Here is a 13,360-nt window from a genome sequence, read left to right as displayed (position 1 = left end):
TTAATTGGTAGGCTGGATTACATTAAGAGACAACTCTCTAAAACACAGGGGGGAAACTGAGGTACAGTTATATACTCGAGAGACAGAAAACAAAGTGACAGTGCAAGTTCATAATATTTATGACGCTATATAACGTAGTCATGTCTGTGAGCCGCCCTGAGCCCGCCTTTTGGTGGGGGAGGGCGGGATATAAAAATAAAATTTATTATTATTATTATTATTATTATAAATGTTATAATGACAGCTAGTGAACACCCATTTCAAAAACAGATTCTTCTCCAGAAAGGTTGCCAACTATTTATGGTAACATTTTGTTTTGTTTCTTTTTCAAAAGACCTTGAGCTGCTCTGGAAATTATGTCTCACAAAAACAATAATAATGGGCTGAAACATCACTGTAAACACACACAGAGAATTATTAGGAAATACTGTCTTACAAAAAGGAAAACAAACTTTCTACTGAATCCAAAACATAGTTAGAAATTAATGTAAATTGTACATACAGATTATGTAAAACAAATCTATAGAACTATTTACATAATATTTTTACTGGAATTGCTAGGGTCTCATCTTTTGATGGGGGAATTAGCAAGAGATAGACCATAGAGTTATTTTGGGGGTGGGGTCCTCTCACCAATAATACAGAGGTCCAGTGTAAGAAAGAAGACTTCTGATTTTAAAAAGTTTTACATTTTTGCTTAGAAAAATATATAGGAATACAATTACATGTAAGCAACCAAAATGCAGACAATCAAGAGGCTAGGAAAATAGGAGTGAAGAATAGAGACTTTCAGGGCTTGTCGAGGGGTGATATTACTTGTCCAGATGTTCAGAAGTCCATGTGGAAATTGAAGATGGGGATCTGCACGGTCAGCATGGCATGTCAAAGAGGCTCATTACTTAGAGTAACAGGGGTACAATGTATCCTGGTGCACACAGGTTGCACACAGAGGTGTGATTTGCTCCCAGGCTATCTAGCATCTGGCGGAGTGGGACCCCACCCCCTCCTGGAATATGATTAACTATTGTTGATGGGCTTTCCTGAGTATTCTGAATAGATTCCTAGTTTAAAACAAAAGGTGAGAATGTGTTCCTGGTGGCTGTCATGAACACATTCTCACCTGGAAGGACCATAATGGTTTAATGTTTGAGATTAATTTTACCTTGGTACTATGGTGGAGGAGGCAGTAAAGAGAGGGGGTTTGTGCAAAGGATTTGCATATTAGCATAAGACAACACAATAGGTACCAGGAATAAGCGAGACAAGAGAGGATTAGGCAGCAGCTGCCAGTCAGGGTTTAAGATATGCAGATACTGTACCTTGATAGAATCTGTAGTCTTCTTATACTCCATTGTGGGGGGGTGGGGGAGGCAGGACACTGAAATTAGCATTGAGGAAGCTGTTTTGCAACCTTATGCAAAGACCCTTTAGACAAGCCTGGGCAAGTTTTCTGGCCTAAGCAGAGTGTTTTTACTTGGCCTCTTTAGTAGGATCTCTGCTTCAGGTACAAGTATGGAAGGAAAGGAAAAGGAAAGGTCCCCTGTGCAAGCACCAGTCGTTTCCGACTCTGGGGTGACGTTGCTCTCACGTTTTCACAGCAGACTTTTTTATGGGGTGGTTTGTCATTGCCTTCCCCAGTCATCTACACTTTCCCCCAAGCAAGCTGGGTACTCATTTTACTGACCTTGGAAGGATGGAAGGCTGAGTCAACCTCAGGCCGGCTACCTGCTGGGATCGAACTCAGGTCATGAGCAGAGCTTAGGACTGCAGTACTGCAGCTTTAACACTCTGTGCCATGGGGCTACAAGTATGGAGAACCCATTAAATATTGTGGTGCTTCCAAGATCAGGCAGCACCTCTTGGCAATATAATATGATATATAATATAATATAAAACTGATATAAGTAAAAATGGATCCAACATCGGGCAACCCACCTGCTGCATCTGGGGGATATAACCATTGAGTGACAAGACTCTAGATCCATTTGGGTGCAGGTCTCTGCATGGCCCCCTGCCATCTGGCTGTGAAAGCCAGCTGACAGCCCACAAGTTGGGTAAGTGGTTTAAGTGGATCCACCCTTCAAGGCCCCATAAGAGAGTCCCAAAACCAAGCATGTAGGAATGTCCACAAAGGATCTGTCCCAATGCCGCCACAGAGTGGGTGATGGCACACCTTGCTCATGCCAACACTCATAAGCCTGTAGCCAACTCAGCAGATTGTCACAAATATTGGGCAAAAAGAACAAAAAAGGTAAAAAAAGAAACTTAGTAGAGAGCCATTTGTTTTTGGGTTTTTTTAATTCAAAGTTTTTTTAAAAAAATATTCATTCAGAATACATGTACGTTCCATATAAGGGGCCATTAGTTAAAACTGCATATATACTTGTTATAAGTAAAAATACATGTTTTTATTTTGAGAAGAGTTAAAAATACAGGCCCAATTAAAGCCTCATTACAAAGTACAAATGACATACACACAAGGACCAGTTATTGTGACCTAAAGCGTTTTAGCCCAATAAGGCCTTCTTCAGAGGTCAATCAATATGAGGTACAAATAAGCACATGTTACAAAGAACTGGTAAAAGAATATGTCAGTACTTGATCAAAAAAGGAATGTTCCAAATTGAGATTAATAGACACAAGACAGGAATATTTATGAGGCCTCTTAGGAATAAGTCCTGTGTCCAGTACATATTCAGCAATGGTTACAGTTGTGTATCTTCCAATTCTGGTCCAGAAAGTAACAATGTATTCAATTAATCAGAGCCAGAATGTCCTCAATATCATGCAGCGAGATGTCTGCCCAATTCTGAAAGGTGCACCCCATCTCCCCTAAAGAGGGCCATCTGTCTGAATAAAATGTCTGGGTATGTGATGATCCTCTCCCCAAAGTTTTCTACAACCTGAGATGCTGCCTTGCAGACTTTCCATCTAGCCAAGTCCACTTTTTCTGGGGAGATTAGTGGCATTCCAGCAATCCAGACCAAAACGATCAGGGTTATCAGGCAGCAGGCAGGTCACCCAATTTAGGATCCATCCCTATGCTGCACTGATGCTCCTGTGGTGTCTACAAATAAAGCTTTGTTTCTCCAAGCTATCTGATGGTTGGTCTTTCATTTCTTGTCTGCACTCCCCACTATCCCATGGGCCCACAATGATCTATTATAGAGCAAGTTTTCCTATTCTGTGATTTTTAAAATATGTGTTACTGATACATGGGTGCAATTTACAGCCAGTAGCCATAATCTAGCCAAAGCAAGTGATAGATAAAGCCATTTAACTAAATAGCCTTAAATCATGCAGCTGTCTTGGGCAATGGCCAATCTGGCTATAAATGCAGAATCAATAACACTTGCATCCCTCAGTTACTAACTTTTTTTTTTTAGTGTTAGCTTCTTGATATCATTCCATTGCATTCTGTCATGCATGTAGGATTTTTGCCCCCCCAGTCGGAATGAAGAGGCAGACACAAGTGTTGGGTTTTAAACCGGGCCGCTTTATTAAACAAATAATTAACTGTAACTGGCAGGGGTGAAAACCTGAACCAGACAAGCCCTGGGGTCAACCCCGGACCCCGCCTTGTCCAAAGGGCGAGCCACCCTGCCCCCAGCACAAGCCCGCCGTATTCGGGTTGTAGCTGAGCGGCCAGGCCACCAGCCATTAACCACCTGGGCTAGCATCAATCCCCATGGAAAGATCCACCCAGGTGAGGCTCCCTGTGATCTGCATTCCCCGCACTGAGCCGTGTAGCCCATCTACGGTTCATACAGACCACCGCACCAACGGTGCTAGGCCATAGGTGCTCCCCTGGAAAACTTTGTGGCCAAACCTCCTCCAGCCACCGCCAATGCCAAGCCTCTGCTTAGGCATTAGCGCCCCAACGGGTGGCCCAGAGCCAACCGCAAACCCTGCCGTATCTCGTCTACAAAGGCCTGGTTACCCAACTCCGAAAGATGAACACCATCCGGCCGATACAGGTCAGCCTGCTCTACCCGTATGGCTGGATGCGGGAGAAAGATTCCCCCCACCAGGTGAAAGGGGGAGCACCTCCAACTCTTGCATGGCGATCTAGCTGACCATACCCAGGACCAGCCAAGAAGGACAAGCCCTGGGGTCACACCCTGACCCCGCCTTGTCCAAAGGGCGAGCCACCCTGCCCTCAGCGCAAGCCCGCCAAATTCGGGTTTTTGCTGAGTGGCCAGGCCACGAGCCATTCACCACCTGGGCTAGCATCAATCCCCCATGGAAAGATACGCTCGGTGAGGCTGTTCCGTGATCTTTAGCCCCCGCACCGAGCCGTGTAGCCCATCTGCGGTTCATACAGACCACCTGCACACTTGGTGCTAGGCCATAGGTGCTCCCCTGAAACCGCCCAAGTGAATGACCCATATGTGCGGAGGAGGTGCCCTCCTCTCTCCGCACTACGATGGCCTAATCCCCGGCCAACACCAGCCCCCGGCGGCCCAGCCATTCCCCAACTGCCCCGTCGCTGAAGCCCAGCTGGGTGCCCGTTGGAGACTGCCTGGCTTGATGGACCGCCTGGACACCCTGCTGTGCGCGCAGATGAGAACACGATGCCTCTCACTATGAGCCACAGCACCTGAAAAACAGAAAATTGTCAGAACAGATAATAACCAAGAGGCGATGAAACCACCGCCCTCCATAAATACCCCCTAGGTGACCAACGGGCGCACCTGGTTCAATAGGCTGCCGCCCTCCACAGGCCAACCAATGTTGACATCCCTGGCCTGGGGCGCCCGCCCCACAGTGTCAGTCTTAGACTGCACAACCAACTCGCTAATACATAGCGCCGGAAAAGGCCATCAATGAGGCCGCATGAAGCAGAGTGGCCCCGAAAGGGGGAACTGCATAACCCGTGCCACGGAACCAGCCAACTAACATTCAGTCCCGCGGTGCTCCCAAATGCCCGGAATTGGGAAACTGCTCTGTCGTATGCCCTTCTGTTAGTAGGTCTTCTCAACAAACCCATGGGCTTTACTAACAAAGGCCAACACCGCCAGTTGGCCCCTAATGGTCCTCAACCCCAGACCTCTCTTTCTGAAACACACAGAATTGCATAATATGAGCTGTCGAAATCGGCCAGCAATCCTGCAACGCAGCGGCCCTCCGAAACTCCCGGAATAGGGAAGCCGCCCTCCCATAAGCCCCTCTGGTACTAGGTGTCAAAGCCAGCTGGATGACCCTACCAGCTTCAGCTTCCCAAGTTACCAGAGGTCCAGGGGCATTCGCGCCAGCCGCGAGTCCACTTCCGGGGCGAGCTGCCAAAAGCGCTCCATTTATTGGCAAGATAGAGCGTCCACCACCCCATTGCAGCCTCCGGGTACGTGCCCTGACAGGAACCAAATATTCCACCGGAGGTAACGAAGTGTGAAAAACCTAACCGGGTTCATCACCAACACGACTTGGAGGTCAAGTAGTTGATAACTTGTACTACCGCCATGTTATCGCCCCAGCAAAGCACAAACCGGTTGGCGAGTTGCTCACCCCAGCTTGATGGCCAACTCCTAAAAAGCATGTAAGAGCCAGGCGCATCGCCTTGTGCCCGCTGGACCGAAAAAGGTAGTCGCCCCGGTAATACTCCGTGTTATTAAGCACGGTCCTATCCTGTAACACCCACTCAACCATGGAGCTAAAGCGCTCGAATGCAGCGCAGGAGACCGAGCACCCCAGGGGGCCCTAGGCCCCTGATAAGGGATCCGAAACCCCCAAAGAAAACCCCACTGACAGATACTGGCCATCCGCTTTACGTGGGTACTTACTCAAGCTATTGAGTACCATCAGCCGAATGGTGCTGAGCCCCTTTTCCAGGGGGGCTGCCGCTGCCACCACCGCCCCCGCCGAGGCGCCTATCCCCGGGCCTTGGCTTCGACCTGCTACAGGTGGAGAAGGCGGAAGCCCCACCGCAAAGAGGACATTCATGCATGAAATTGCAGGGCTTTCTGGGGCACACTCCCTTTAAAGCAAACTCCCAGCATAACAGCCGGGAATGAACCGGCAAACCCGCCGTGAGGTAAAGGGGGAGAACATTACACTAACATATGACCATATAAAGCTGCCATATACAGAATCAGACCGTGGGTCCGTCAGATTCAGTATTGTCTGCGCAGACTGGCAGCAGCTCACTGGGCCTCCAGCTGAGGTTTCTATGCCCATTTGCCTGGAGCCTTTTTTAGTTGGGACTGTTGGGGATAGCAACTGGGTCCCTCAGCTTGCTAAGCAGATGCCCTGCAGCCCAGCCAACGCCCCTCTCCAAGACCACAAGCGGAGGGGGGGGCGCCTCCCACAACTCCAAAAATTGCAAAAGGAACCCACACTCCTCAACCCACCACCTCAGCTCAGCCACCATGGGGGGGAAAGGGGGGGCAGGAGGCCCTCCGGCTGCACCGTGCACCCCCGCGATACCACTCAGCATCCCCAAGTGGGCACTGGTGCAAACTCGTGCTATCCTGCAGCAACAGCAGCTGCCGCCACGTCCCCATGCCGAACTGGCCAAACTCATGCTGCCCTGCAGCAGCGGCCACCGCCGCATCCCCATGCCAAACTGGCCCAAACTCATGCTGCCCTGAAGCAGCAGCAGCAGCAGTCGCTGCCACGTCCCCATGCCGAACTGGCCAAACTCGTGCTGCCTTGCAGCAGCAGCAGCCACTGCCGCCGCGTCCCCAGGCCAAACTGGCCAAACTCGTGCCATCCTGCAGCATCAGCCGCCGCCGCGTCCCCATGCCGAACTGGCCGAACTCGTGCTGCCTTGCAGCAGCAGCAGCCGCCGCGTCCCCAAGCCAAAGTGGCCAAACTCATGCTGCCCTGCCATAGCAGCCGCCGCGTCCCATGCCGACGTGGCCAAACTCGTGCTGCCTTGCAGCAGCAGCAGCCACCGCCGCCACGTCCCTAAGCCAAACTGGCCAACTCGTGCCGCCCTGCAGCAGCAGCCGCCGCCGCATCCCCATGCCGAACTGGCCGAACTCGTGCTGCCTTGCAGCAGCAGCAGCCACCGCCGCTGCATCCCAAGCCAAACTGGCCAACTCGTGCCGCCCTGCAGCAGCAGCCGCTGCCGCATCCCCATGCCGAACTGGCTGAACTTGTGCTGCCTTGCAGCAGCAGCAGCAGCCACCGCCGCCGCTTCCCCATGTCGAACTGGCCAAACTGGTGCTACCCTACAGCAGCATCAGCCGCCGCGTCCTAACGCCAAACTGGCCAAACTCGTGCAAACCTGCATGCCCCAAGCCAAAGGCAGCCCGGAACCCTACCGCTCGGCGGGGGATCCGGACTGCCCAGTGCACAAAGCCCCACCCCCCGCCGCCGGGGGGAGGGTTGGCATTTGAATAGGACCCCAGGGCCACCCTTGTGTCTGCTGCAACAGAAGCTTACCACCAATACCCAAAGGGCATTCCAGCCCCTCCCGGGGTCAGCTGCCTTCCGCCTCCAGACGCGCCGCCGCTCGCCTGTTCACCCGAAGTGTCCTCGTCCCGGCCATCGTCCTGGTCCGGTTCCAATTGAGGTTCGGGCCCAGGTGCGCCGCCCTGTAGAGCAGACAAGCGGGCCAGCACCTCCGTCTCAAAAGTTAGCCGCGCCGAGTGCCCAGAGGCGCGACGACGCCCCTCCCAAATGGGAGCACCCCTAGCAACTCTTTCCTACTCGAGGACCTCTAACTGGCCCATAATGGCCCTTCGGCCCCGCTTCCCCTGCCCCGGCTCTTCAGCAGGTCCAGGCTGCAGGCCTCGCCCCCGGGGCCGGGCGGGCGGGCTGCTTGGCCTTAGACCTGCCCTTGTCGTGACTCGAGCCTGGGGTAGGAAACGGCGGCTGCTAGCGTCCCAGCAGTCAGCCAGAACTTTTGCAGCCGGCTGAGGTTTTCAAGTAGCAGCACAGAAGTTATCTCAAACAGTCCAATTAGTCAAAACCATAAATCAGTCCGAGCCGAGGGATAAAGCAGGAAGCGTAAACACAGGAATGCTGAGGGCCTGGTAGCCGGAGAGAATAGATACGAACGAAGCCGAAATACCAAAACAAGTCCACAGAGCAGAATCACAGTCCAGAGTTCCGAAGTTCAAGGTCCAAGCCAGGTCAGAAATATGCGGGTTCTCACAGAAGTCACGAGGGTGCAGAGCGCGGTCACGTTCCAGGAGGATCGTTCGTTGCCAGCACAGTTTGCCAAAAGGCCAGGGTTGCAGATATACTGTGCTGGCTTGTTAACCCATTAGTATGCCGGGCTTAGATCTCTCCTCCCCCTCATGCGTGCTTCGCTTCTCCTGTTTCTTATCTCCTGCCGTCTCCTTTCACGGAGCCGGCTAACAGGTGGTGGAGATTCAGGAGGGGATGAGCTGGGGCCCGGCGTGGCCTGATCAATTTCAGGTGGCTCCTGCTGCCAACTTGCCTCCTCAGGACTTACATCCAGAGCTGTTAAAGGCGCCTGCTCTGAGCTAGCAGGGGCTGGGTCAGGAGCGGGCATGACAGCCCTACTCCTTCATGGATGCCATCAGGACGCCACCAACCAGCAGCCAAGCCCACAGCAGTAACTGTGCGACACCTTCCCAGCCGGTCTGAAGTTCCTCTGTCAAGCCTAATTGACATAATAAGTGGATGGGTGCCCAGAAGGTTAATGCACCCTCTAGCCACCCGACCCAACTAGGGGAGAGAAAGATCAAGCAAGACCCCCAGCAGCTCCAAGATAGGAGGCTGAGTCAACCTCGAGCCAACTACCTGAACCCAGCTTCCGCCAGGGATCGACTCGGATCATGAGCAGAGCCTGGGACTGCAGTACTGCAGCTTTAACACTCTGCGGTGAGGGGCTCTGCCAACTGCCAGCAGGCACAGTGTAACTAGGAGGCTAATTGACACAATAAGTGAAAAAGACAAACAGAGGTGATTTGCTTGCCTCTGCAACCTGGATTCTTTAGTAGCCTCCCATCCGAGTACTAACCAGGGCTGACCCTGCTTAGCTTCTGAGATCTGATGAGATTAAGGTAGCTTGGGCCATCCAAGTCAGGGAAGGGTGCTGGTGTTCACAGGAGGATAGGTGGCTATATAAGCCGTAACCCCCCCCACACACCGCCTCAGACACTCCACACCAAAACAGTAATGGGAAGGGAGCAGACTACCAGGCCTGGTAAGGGGCAGAAAAAAGGGGTGGGGGTGATATCCACCTAAGGAGTGATATCCACGAACACCCCAATGATGCATTAGCCTCTATGCCGATCCCAACTTCGTTTTTTCCCAACCAAATGGCTGCCGCACTTGCTCCTCCTCCCCCTTGCCACCAAAAAGAACAAACCAACAGACCAATGACGCAGGAGCCAAAGAGGTGCAAAAATGAGTCACCCCCTATTCCCTCGTCCAGCCCCAAGGGGAGGGAAACCCAGTCCAGCCCTGAGCAACAGCCCAGCCACCCACGGGCTCAATGAACTTGGCGTGGGGGGGGGGGGGGAAGATGACTGGCGGCAGAAAAGTGCAGGAAAAAACAAGCCCCAAGCACTGCACTGTACTCCCTTTAATGAAGGAGAGCTCCTACCCACCCTGGACTGGAAAGGGGGGGAGATGTTAAATACCCACAAAGGGCCCCCCAATGCCACTTATTGCCACCAAAAATAGCCGCTCAAGTGGCCTCGTGCGGCAGACCAAATGGCCGCCGCGCGCGCTTTTCAACCCCCCCCCCCTTGTCGCCCAGGGCTTAAAACCGCATGCGAACGCGCTGCCGCGCGTATCACCCAGTTCCGAGGGATGAAGATCAGCTGGCCAGCGCTTGCGCTACACCCCGCCGCTCGCGCTCCGCTGATCTGCACGCGGCTCTCCAAACAGAGAGCCAAAAGGAACTGCGTGGCGAAGGGCGGGAGCCGGGGCTTATATAGTCCCGACTCCGCGCCCAAGCAAAGACCCATATATCGGGTGACCTTGCTCCTCCCTCCTTCCGAGGGGGCAAAAGACGGCCCCCAGCCTGAGCGCCGGCAAGCCGGCTTGGCTGGGGAGGGGCCAAACCTTGTTTGTGTTGCATATTGGCTCAAGTCAAAAAGCTTGTGCTAGAACGAATGATTCTTGTTCTAGGAGTTTTCAGTAATTCTTATGTTTACAAACAACTAGGAAGCATTTTCAGATAGCACTTTTGTTTCTCATTTTAAAGGCACACAGATCAGACCATACTTGTCTGGAGTCGGGGATGTTCTGCAAGCCCATTGCGCCTGCCCCCACCAGCTTCACAGCCACCAGCAGCAGCAGCAGCGCCAGCTCCTACCCCTAGAGCTCCACCAATTGCATCAAGTGTCCATCTCCATCTGAATCTGTTCCTGGAGCTTCTACCCCCTTTCAACCTCTCTTCAATGATTCTGGGCCCCCATCAATGGGCTATGTGCAGACTATGAAGCCACCAGACTCCCAAGGTTCCCAGATCACACACACGGACCTGCTTTCTGCCATTGAGGAGTTGGGCAAGGAAATCTGACCGATTTATGCAGGCAGCAAGAGTGCCATGGAGCAGCTGAAGTGAGGGATTATCCATTTCTGTGCACTGCTAAGAGAGTGTCTGGCAGAGACAGAGCACAATGCCCATACGTAACAGTTGTTTCATCCTGGCACCTCCCTGTGGACTTTCTGGCCAATCATCACCACTTTGAAATCTGGAGATCTGCCCCCTACCCTTTCTGTCAATCAATGTTGTACATACTGGAAACCATTGCCTTCAAATACTTTGATGCCAATGGGCACCTAAGAATCTGAATCATCTCCTGCTACATCACAATAACTTTCCATCAACTGGCATCCTGGGAATTGATGCAGAAGCATTTTTGTTTGACGCACCTCATCAACCGATGAGAATACCGGCTGGTAGCAAGTCTGTCTTTATAAATTCTGTGGGGGTTATAAATAAATGAAAAACTTTGGAATTGTAGGGGAGGGGGAGAGACTAATATTCCAGAAAGGATTATAGGATTCTTTCATCTTTTATCTATAATCTATCATTCTATATCTATCTACCTATCATCTAACAATATACTTCTACATAAATTGTCTGCATAGTAAGGTTCTGTCTATAGCATTTGAAGAAGTGGGCTGCACCCCCATAAAAGCTTATGCTGGGATAGAAGTTTGTTACTCTGGATTTTTTAATTTAACCAAAAACAGAATATCTTTTTTGCAGTGCAGATTTTTGAATGAGCTATAAAGATTTAAAATTGAAGCATATTAAGAGAACAGACAATGAAACAAATACATTACTGAAAGAAAATTATTAATTTATGATAAATGATAAAGAGATATTTCAAGCCTTTCATCACTTTTTGGCATTGCAGCATACTGTAAGATTTCCCTTTCAATGGTTTTACTGCTAGGAAACTAATAATTACAGGGATATGTCATAGAATCTGCAGCTTATTTAGGTACCTTGCTATTATTGTTCTAATGTCATATAAGACTGTCAGTATCTCATCTATTTACAAATCTTTCAGACGGCAAACATAAAATATACAGGTGGAGAGGGGCTAGGGTTGCCAAGTCCAATTCAAGAAATATCTGGGGGCTTTGGGGGTGGAGCCAGGAGGCATATGGGGTGGAGCCAAGATCAAGGCTGTGACAAGCATAATTGAACTCCAAAGGGAGTTCTGGCCATCACATTTAAAGGGACAGCACACCTTTTCAATGCCTTCTTTCCATAGGAAATAATGAAGGATAGGGGCACCTTCTTTTGGGGCTCATAGAATTGGACCCCCTGGTCCAATTCTTTTGAAGCTTGGGGGGTATTTTGGGAAGAGGCACTAGATGCTATACTGAAAATTTGGTGCCTCTACTCCAAAACACAGCCCCCCCACAGAGCCCCAGATACCCGCAGATCAATTCTCCATGATTTTCTATGGGAATAAATCTCCTTAGGGAATAATAGAGTTCCCAGCAGACATTTCCCTCCCCTCCCCCCGCTTCCTGATGACCCTAAAGCAGGGGGAGGGTCTCCAAACTGGGGGCTCCCCTGCCCCAACCTGGGGATTGGCAACCCTAAGAGGGGCCTGCAACAGCTGACAGGGGCCATCTCAATTTCCCCTTGTGACAGACCTGTAGACTCTGCTCTGCCCACCCGCTCCTTGGCTAGTGCCAACTCCTGGGGGGAGCTATTCCACTTCCTACCACTATGGTACACTGCCACCACTGTCCTGTTGGGGTTTGCCTGGTAGAAGGGACAGACCCCTAATCCCCCTTCGCACCATCGAGGCTATGCCTCCAGGTAGGGGTTGTTTTGTAGAAAAACAGGTGGTGGAGCTCATGCAGGGATTGTTATGCAGCTGCACCTACTATTCAATGGACAAGGAGGTGGAACCATCAGAAGGAGGAGGTGGAACTCTCAGAAAGGTTCAGGAGCTGTGCTCCTATGAGCTCCCACTGAATCTGAGGCCTGCCTTCTGGTCTCTGGATCTCACAGTTCGGTTACCGCAGAAGCTACAATTATTTCTTTGGGGCTCTTCTGAAGGATTGGTAACTGGTGCCTTTACTGCTTTCCTCCTCCCTGGGTGTCCCCCATGTACAATAACAGTGTATATAGGGGGTTGGGGAACAATGTGGCACAGAGAACACTACCAGCATCAATGATTAACATATTTATTATTAATACTAATACAAAAAAAAGTTCACAAGCCTACTTTAGCACCACACTAGATCAGCACATGGATGGGCAAAAGAAATTTGGTTCTAAATGCATCCTCTGTCCCTCCTCTAACACATGCCCTAGCTAGATGTTACAACAAGAGCAGGCACAATCCATCTTAGAAAGTTGCAAATTTGTTCCCTTGTTGTTTCATCCTACCACCCTGGTCACATGCCCTGAAAGAAGATGACTGCCACTGGGAACATCCCAGTAAGAGATTGTCTCTTGTTGGGGTCCAGCGCCAAGAGAAAAAGAGGCTCTCCTCCTTGAAGCAAGAACTATTATTAAACCTGCATCTCCACTCTATTAAACCTGTATCTCCACATCACTCTTTCCACCCCTTTTTACCTGGTCTGCCCAGGTCACAGGTCCATCCTGGGATCACATGTGTGCCACTTGGGAGCCCCCCTGGAAGACTTTGTGGGAAATATCCAGCTCCAGTAGCACCAAATCTCTCAGTGGACTCTCCCAGGCAGGTTTTTAGCATTTCTATGGCTGAAATTTGGAAAGTAATTGCTACTGACTTCCTGCTACAGCAAAAGGATAGAAAAACACCCTTTTAAACTCAGAGAGGGGGAAATAGGGAGGGGCAGACCGCTATGGGCTGCAAACCTCACTCCAGGAGAAAAAAATGCTTTTCTTGTTGCCAGCCTCCAGGTGGTACATAACCCACCGTGAAAACCAGCTTCTATTATTAAATTATACAAGGTCAACAAAAATAAACAC

General features: G+C 50.7%; 1 pseudogene; it reads left to right on the top strand.

Annotated features, from left to right (window-relative positions):
- Positions 1 to 10,165: 10,165 nt before the first annotated feature.
- On the top strand, positions 10,166 to 10,873 carry LOC132571532 (cyclin-dependent kinase 2-associated protein 2-like; annotated as a pseudogene).
- Positions 10,874 to 13,360: the final 2,487 nt, after the last annotated feature.

Source organism: Heteronotia binoei, chromosome 5 (assembly GCF_032191835.1).
Source record: "Heteronotia binoei isolate CCM8104 ecotype False Entrance Well chromosome 5, APGP_CSIRO_Hbin_v1, whole genome shotgun sequence".
NCBI classification, from domain to species: domain Eukaryota; kingdom Metazoa; phylum Chordata; class Lepidosauria; order Squamata; family Gekkonidae; genus Heteronotia; species Heteronotia binoei.
Note: the sequence above shows the minus strand (reverse complement) of the source record. Positions and strands in the feature narration are given on the sequence as shown.